The following is an 8,618-nucleotide window of genomic DNA, read 5'->3' as shown; positions in this document are numbered from 1 at the left end:
ACCCCCTACGCACACACAATTCATCGATGATTGGTTGGGAACGCAGGTGTGGGTGCCTCCTACTGTGGAGGCGCCTACCCAGGCCCGGCGGGGTATGCCGGGCAAGGAGTAGATGGAGTGTCGTCGCTCTTCCTTCTATGGTTGTGTGCGTTGTGATGTGAGCGGCATACGGTATCTCGTGACAAGGATGACGGGGCAGCTGCCCTGGATGGAGGACCGGATGGTGGCTCGTTGTCAGGCCTCATTGCGGTGGTGATGTCTCTTCTTCCGGATTGTGTGGGCAATGGGAGGAGTGGAGGCGGGTAGCTCGGACGTGCCTTCTCTCCTGAGGGGGTGGCGTCATAATACAGACCTAGTGATCTGGCACCGTCACGCTTCCTTTGGCGACCTCTTTGTGGCATGGGTGAGTTGCCGAGCGGAAGCTCCATGCTCTGGCACCGCGTCGGCGATACCTATGGGTGTTGCGCTCTTCTTGAAGACGGCGTTGTGGTTCTTCTCTCCGTCTCAGGGCTCCGGTTGAAGACCATTGTCCGGTGTGGACTCGACAGCAGTGACGCTCTGCGCTGTTCTCCCTCTTGGGGGAGTTGTCGTGGAGCTTAGGTATACTAGGTCGTAGCGTGTGGTGTTTAGGTTTTTCGGTGCTCATTGCTGGTAGTGTAGTCGCGTGCGTTATGTGTGTGCCGGATATCTCAGGATCGACTTTGTAAGAGGGTCACCTCATCATCTTGTATCATTCGACCGTGTACCTTTTTGGATATTGCTTTATCTATAAAGCGGGGCAAAAGCCTGTTTCGACAAAGACTAGCAATATTATTCTCACGTACATGCTGTACAAAAGTCTTACGTACTACTCTCTCCGTCCGGAAACAAGTGACGCGAGTGGGGTACTAGTGTAGGCCTGCACTAGTACACCATTTGCGTTAACTATTTCCTGCAGAACTCCACTTGCGTCAGTTATTTCTGGGTGGAGGGAGAATCACAAAAACTGACGGCTAGAAATATCAGAGTTCATGAGAGGCTGGGATTAGATACGGTTTGACTGTCCTAAATTCCAACATCATATTCTAGGTAGTTATTTCTCTTCTTAATTATTTTGTGTAAGTTGTAGTAAGAATATGATTTCTGTTGAAAGCCTACGCTTAGCTCCAGATCAGAATCTGCAGTTCGCCTAAAGCTCACTACATCCGCGAAGCGAGATGTACAGCCACCTTTTTAGGAAATTCAGAACCTTAAAAGGAAGCGGCATTTTGCACTGAGGTAGATTGATTGAAAACAAAACAGGGTTCAAATTGCCTCGAAACCATGGTGGAACGGACGTGAGCACCGTGGGTTGGTTGCATTGTCCTCCGGATTTTATTCACGTAGAATTTCAGGTCATTGTAATCCTGCACATGACGAATAAAACTCTCTGTTTTGCCCACAAAAAGAGAAGCAAGAAGAAAAAGGCAACTTCATGTCTCATTACTTGAACCTTAAAAACAAAAAGCAAAAAACAGAGGACCTTTCTAGAGTGGTTGCCAACAACCGAAGTATGGCATGAAAGTGAAAATCGCCTGAAAGAAGAGAGAGCAAGGGCGGCAAGAGGAAGACCACTAGCAGATCTGGGAAAGCCCTTACCTCGACCTCCTGTGGGATGGCACTGTAAGACTTAGGGTTTTGGGAAACTGCACGACACCCGTTAAGGGTGTGGCTATCTCATATATATAAGGGGTACACCAAGGTGTACGATACAATATACAAGACATATACAGAAGCTATATGTAAATACAGTCTAACACCCTCCCTCAATCTTAACTATGCCCTGAAGTACAAAGTATGTTAAGATTGCGCCTGCAGCCTACAAACTGAGGTTGTGGAAGAGGCTTCGTGAAAATGTCAGCAAGTTGATCTTTGGAGGAGATGAACTTGATGTGGAGTAGCTTCTGTGCAACACGTTCCCGTACAAAATGATAGTCAACTTCTATGTGCTTTGTCCGAGCATGAAACACTGGATTAGATGAGAGATACGTGGCTCCAATATTATCACACCAAAGGACAGGCGGCTGAGTTTGAGGAACTCCCAACTCTCTCAATAAGGACTGTACCCATATGATCTCAGCTGTAGCATTTGCAACGGCTTTATATTCTGCTTCAGTGCTACTCCTGGACACTGTAGCTTGTTTGCGAGCAGCCCAGGCGATCAAGTTAGGACCAAAGAAGACAGCATGTCCCCCCGTGGATCGCCTGTCATCTGGATTACCAGCCCAGTCAGCATCTGAAAAAGCAGAAAGCGTAGGAGACGGTGCTGGCTGAAGGAGCAAACCATATGAGGCAGTAAAGCAAACATAACGAAGAATCCGCTTCACCGCTGTCCAATGAGAAGTCCGAGGAGCATGAAGAAATTGGCAGACACGATTGACTGCATATGAGAGATCTGGCCGAGTGATAGTTAAATACTGCAGGCCACCAACAACGCTACGATACTCAGTGGCGTCATCAGAGGTGAGAGGATCTCCATCAAACGCAGACAAACGATCAGTAGCAGACATAAGAGTCATGACATGTTTGCATTTAAGCATACCTGCCCGTCGCAACAAGTCCATCGAATACTTATGCTGTGTGAGTGTCAAGCCAGCAAAAGAACGTGAAACTTCCAGCCCAAGGAAGTAATGCAACGTTCCTAAATCCTTCACCGCAAAATCTCCACTCAAGGAAGATATCAGACGGTCAGCAGCAGCATCCGAGGAGCTAATGAGGATGATGTCATCAACATATACCAGAAGATACATCGTCACCTGAGGTCGATGCAGAAGGAAGAGCGAGGTGTCAGCAGTAGAGGGAACAAAACCAAGTGACCGAAGAACAGAGCCCAATCTGGCATGCCAAGCACGAGGAGCCTGCTTCAACCCATAGAGCGCCTTGACCAGGCGACACAGATGATGAGGACGAGCAGGATCAACAAAACCAGGGGGCTGACGCATGTAAACCTCCTCATCCAGAACACCATGAAGAAAGGCATTCTGAACATCCAGCTGACGAAGAAACCAACCCCGAGTAACAGCCAAGGACAACAGAAGTCGAATAGTTGTTGGTTTGATCACCGGACTGAACGTATCCTCATAGTCAAGACCATACCTTTGCTTGAACCCTTTCGCCACTAACCGTGCCTTATAGCGTTCAATAGAACCATCAGCATGCTTCTTAACCTTGAAGACCCACTTGGAATCAATGACATTGACACCAGAGACCGGAGGAACAAGCTGCCAAGTACCATTTGTCAACAATGCCTGATACTCTTGCTCCATAGCTTGACGCCAATGAGGAATCCCGAGAGCAACCTGGAAGTGACGCGGTTCAGCCGAAGGATCTTCCTTGACATGAGCAACACATGCCGCAAGCCAGGCGACCGTCCCATCTTTGCGTTGCTTGGGACACACAATACCGGATCGACTGCGAGTATGTGGTCGAAGAGGAACGGCCGCAGGTGGTGCAACCAGTGGCAACGGCCCCGGCGATGAAGAAGTATCCGACGCAGCCGGTGACAATGCAGCAGCGACAGGCGAGGACGAGGCCGACCCAGGCGAGGCCGACCCTGGCGACAGACTCAACTGGATGGGCGAGTCAGTCGGCTCAAGGCCAACCGAGGCGCGGCAGCCCAGCCCAGGCGAGCTCACCGGCGCAGGAGAGGCCGGCCCAGATGGGAGCACCAGCTCGGGGGAGGCCGGCCCCGATGGAATCACCGGCTCGGGGGAGGCCGACGCAGGGGAGACTAGCCCGGGCAAGGCCGGCCCAGGCGGAACCGACCCAGCCTCAGAAGAGGCCGGCACAGACGGAGCCGACGCTGAGGCGCCCAGTCCAGGCATGCATGGCGCATGCACAAGGCCATTCTCCACGTCGGGTGCAGTTGATGGCTCCGGCTCCTCCAGCAACTCCAGGCGAACTCCACGACCCGTTCCTGCAGCATGATTAGGCAACAACGCAGGAGAATATGCAATATCAACAAATTGAGCAGGCAGTGGAGAGGTGGATTGCAAGGAGGAGGCTGGAGGGGTGGGAGTTATGGACAAAGACGAGAACGGGAATACACTCTCGTCAAACACAACATCACGCGAGATGTAGACACGGTTGGATGGAATATGAAGACACTTGTACCCTTTGTGAAGAGAGCTATACCCAAGAAATACACAAGGTTTGGACCGAAACTCGAGCTTGTGCTTATTATAAGGACGAAGATGAGGCCAGCATGCACAACCAAAAACTTTGAGAAAAGTATAATCTGGAACCTCATTAAGCAATAGTTCAAGTGGTGTTTTCATCCCAAGGAGACGTGTAGGAAGCCTATTTATGAGAAAACAGGCAGTAGAAAAAGCATCACTCCAAAAACGAAAAGGTGCTGATGCATGAGCAAGTAAGGTGAGACCGGTTTCGACAATGTGACGATGCTTACGTTCAGCCGTGCCATTCTGCTGATGTGTATGAGGACAAGACACGCGATGCGAAATCCCAAGCTTATTAAAAAAAGAATTGAGGTTGTGATATTCACCCCCCCAATCTGACTGAACATGAATAATCTTATGCTTAAGAAGACGCTCAACATGAGCTTGAAATTGCAGGAACACATCAAACACATCGGATTTACGTTTGATAAGATAAAGCCAAGTGAACCGACTATAAGCATCAATAAAACTGACATAATAATTATGACCGCTCATAGAAGTTTGGGCATGCCCCCATACATCAGAATAAATAAGCTCAAGTGGAGTTTTGACGACACGACTCGAATCAGAAAACGAAAGCTGATGACTCTTGCCTTGTTGACAGGCATCACAGACTGTGGCAACATCTTTATTGGACACAACGGGAAGACTATGACGATGAAGAACACTACGAACTATGGGAGTGGCAGGGATGGCCGAGCCGTGCATGCCAATGAGTAGGCGACACACGGACACCAGTGAGTGCTCGAGGGGCAGAAGGCAGATCAAGTGCATATAATCCATCGCGTAGGCGACCTCTAAGCAGAACGTCCCTCGTGGCCCGATCCTTGATAAAAAAATAAAAAGGATGAAACTCAGTGAAAACATTGTTATCACGAGTAAGCTGAGGAACAGACAATAGGCTACGAGTAGCAGAAGGAACTCTAAGGACATTACGAAGATGGAGAGATTTCTGTTGATGAGTTAAAAGAGAGGCCTGACCAACATGTGATATGTGCATACCTGCTCCACTGGCGGTGTGAACCTGATCATTACCACGGTATGGCTCTTGAACGGAGAGTTTGCCCATCTCACCCGTCAAATGATTTGTAGCGCCTGTGTCCATATACCATGTTGGATCAATGGGGTATGATGTAGTGTGGCCTGCTTGACGAGCAGGCTCATGAGTGGCCAAGGCAGCTTGTTTCTCGTTGCCTTTGCCATTGTTGCCGACGCCGAGAAAGTCCTGCTTGAAGCGGCGATGACAGCGGGAAGCAACATGACCTGGGATGTTGCACAGTTGACAAGGGAGCTGAACGCCACAAGAAGGGCAACAGGCACACGAACGACCACCCCCGGTCGTGGGGAAAGGAGCTGCGGCAGGCGACCGCGGAGCCGACAAAGTCAATGGTGATGTTTTGCCCGCTGCAGTTGACTTGAAGGGCTTCCCTTTTCCACGAGTGGCAGCGTTGGCAGCCATGAAACTCGGATTGGTATGGCGGGACTTGATGCGCTGTTCCGTGGCAAGGAGGCGGGCGTAGAGCTCACGGGGTTCAAGTGGAGTATCACGGCCATTGATGTTCTCAGCAAGGTTATCATAGTCGTCATCCAGACCGTTCATGACAAAAGTGGTGAAGTCCTCTTTGCGAAGCGGTTGACCAATGGAGGCTAGAGTGTCTGCGAGACGCGTCATCTTGCCGAAGTAGTCGGTAATGCTGAGGTCAAGAAGTTTGGTCTCTCCCAGCTCCGTACGAAGAGTGTGAGCACGAGCCTGCTGCTGAGATGCAAAGCTAGTGTGAAGGGCAGACCACGCCTCCTGGGACGTGGCAGTGAAGAGAACCAAGGAGGACACCGCCTCGGTGAGCGACGACTGGATCGCCGAAAGTATGGCCTGATCCTGAGCCACCCACGCATGGTATGCCGGGTGATGTGGTGGAGGACACGGCAAGGAACCGTCGACGTAGCCCTCCAGATAGCGACTGCGGAGAAGTGGCAACACCTGTGCACGCCATGACAGATAATTGTCCGTCGTCAGCTTCACTGGGATCAGATGCGCGAAGTAGAACGGCGTGCTGGCCACGGCATGATCAGCAGGAGGAGGCGCCGTGTAGTAGGTCATGTGAGATGATCCACCAGATGCAGCCATTGCCGGAGGGTAGTAGCCGCCGTAGGGCAATGGCGGCGGCGGGGCCCTGTCCGGCCCAGCGTTCGCGGCGACAGGTGAAGGCGCGTAGGGCGCGTAGGGCGGCGCCCCGTAGTGGCCCGTTGATGAAGTAGCGGCCCCGTAGGGGCCATAGGCCGCCGATCCGGCAGGGACGGGCGCCGCCCCGTAGGGGCCTGCGGGCGGGAGTGGAGCAGCCCCGTGGGGGGCGTAGGTGGCCGATCCCATCCACGGACCGGTGTACGAAGGATCCCCCAGGGTCGGCGGAGGCGCGGCCGGTGACGACGGCGGTGGCTGATCCGAGGAGGCGCCTACCATCGAAGATTGGCCGGTGTAGACCGAAACCAGGGGACGCGAGGAGAGGAACGGCGACGCAGGCGCCGTGACAGAAGCCGGCGCGACGGCGGCGGCGGAGTTGGGCGCGATCGCGGCGGCGGAGGCGGCGGCGGCAGCAGCAGCGGAAGACATAGGATCGGTTAGGGTTGATACCATGTAAGACTTAGGGTTTTGGGAAACTGGACGACACCCGTTAAGGGTGTGGCTATCTCATATATATAAGGGGTACACCAAGGTGTACGATACAATATACAAGACATATACAGAAGCTATATGTAAATACAGTCTAACAGGCACATCTGATGGCGGGAAACCAGGTAGGAGCGAATCCATTGGAGTTGAGGCGCCCTGCCCGATGGATCTGTGTCAAACTAACATGTTAAAACTTGGTGCTAGCATGTAACTATAGATAGGGTCGTTAATCTCATAGCAAATAGGACTAGTATTTAGGAGCACAGCCACTATATGCTTTAACAAGACTATAAATGGCACCCGCAAAAAAAAACAAAAAAACAGGACTATAAATGGGGTCGTTAATCTCATAACAAGAGTAGAGAAAAAAAAAGGGATGAGCAAACAACTGGGTGACCGTGCTAACCTGCAGATGAGCAGATCAACTGGGCGACGACGGCTGAAGCGGGAGGAGGAAGAAGCTCACAGCTTACAGTAGCAGCTAGCTAGATGGCTCCTTAACGGGGAGGATACATCAGCGTACAGCATACCTACTTAACAACGAGAGAACGCTTGCACGGGTGACCGTGCCCGCGGAGCAGCATCTTTTTTGCGCTCCCACGCGTGACGCCCCAGCACGCGCTTGGCTTTCTTTTTGTCCGTCACCAGAGTTGGAGAGATAACTATAAGGGCATGTACAATGCACAGCCTCAAGGTGATGCCTCACATGTCATGTAGGATCGGATATGACGGTCGGTCGAGTACGTCCATCGAGCATTTTCATTCTCTCTTTCCTCCTTGAAAAGCTTTCCTTTCAGTCTTTGCAAGTGGACTCGCATTGGCTGCTGCGCAGTTAAGCTTTGGTTTACTTAATCGTGTAGTTTAAGCCTGCTGCATCACGTGGTCGGTGCCTCGAGATCTGGGCAGTGCGGCTTCATCCATCTTCACCTAGAGAGAGGAGTAAAATGCATGTATGGTCTTTCAACTTGGTTGCGAAGTCCATAATCATCTTCAAACTCAGAAACTGCTTCAATAAGGTACGAGAACTTGAGAGTATCGCTTCAATATGGTTGTTAAACTTGACGAGCTGGTCCTGCGATATGTCCCACATATATTTTTTGTACGCCGCACTTATTTTTTAGAAAACGGCCTCCAATTTTATTTAATTACATAAAAGGACTAAAGTTGGAAATGTGGATTTTGTCATGCTAAAAAATGACAATGTTGTACTTTAAAAACTGTTCAACGCGTATTAAAATTTATTATGTCATAATAATAAATTCTAGAAATGTAATCAAACATGTTAAACATGGTTTTAGAAATGTAATAATTATTTTACACAATATTTTTTAATACACGTTGAACATTTTTTGAATGCATGACAAACATTTTTCAAAACCACGTTTGCAATTTTTTTATACAAGTGAAATAATTTCCAAAACATGTTTATAGTTCTTTTAGTAAATGTGAAACATTTTGAACATTTATTAAAATGCACTAACACTTTATTTAAGTTTTACGGTAGCTTGTTTTTTTCAAATGCAAAAAAAATATGAAAAACATGAACTTGAAAAAAAAAACTTGTGCAGGCCTATAGTTGCGTCATATATAAAAATATTTTCCTAAAAATAAAGCAGCCATTGCTTTTGGTCATCCGTCGTGGCTGTTTTGCAAAAAAAAAACCTCAGTTTACATAAAATCAACCAGCGGTCCCTGTTTTAGTGGCACTCTAGAAAGACATTTCACTTTTACAAAAAAATGCCTATAGTCATCTG

General features: G+C 49.6%; 1 protein-coding gene across 1 annotated transcript in view; it reads right to left on the bottom strand.

The window, feature by feature from the left end:
• The window catches only part of LOC119284219 (putative receptor-like protein kinase At4g00960), a 5,490-nt gene extending 3,856 nt beyond the window's left edge, over positions 1 to 1,634 (bottom strand). The window contains exon 1 of the mRNA XM_037563432.1: positions 1,618 to 1,634. The gene's annotated coding sequence lies outside the window, so the exon portion shown is untranslated. The remainder of the gene's footprint in view (positions 1 to 1,617) is intronic.
• Between the last annotated feature and the right edge of the window lie 6,984 nt (positions 1,635 to 8,618).

Source organism: Triticum dicoccoides, chromosome 4A (assembly GCF_002162155.2).
Source record: "Triticum dicoccoides isolate Atlit2015 ecotype Zavitan chromosome 4A, WEW_v2.0, whole genome shotgun sequence".
Taxonomy (NCBI): Eukaryota; Viridiplantae; Streptophyta; class Magnoliopsida; order Poales; family Poaceae; genus Triticum; species Triticum dicoccoides.
Note: the sequence above shows the minus strand (reverse complement) of the source record. Positions and strands in the feature narration are given on the sequence as shown.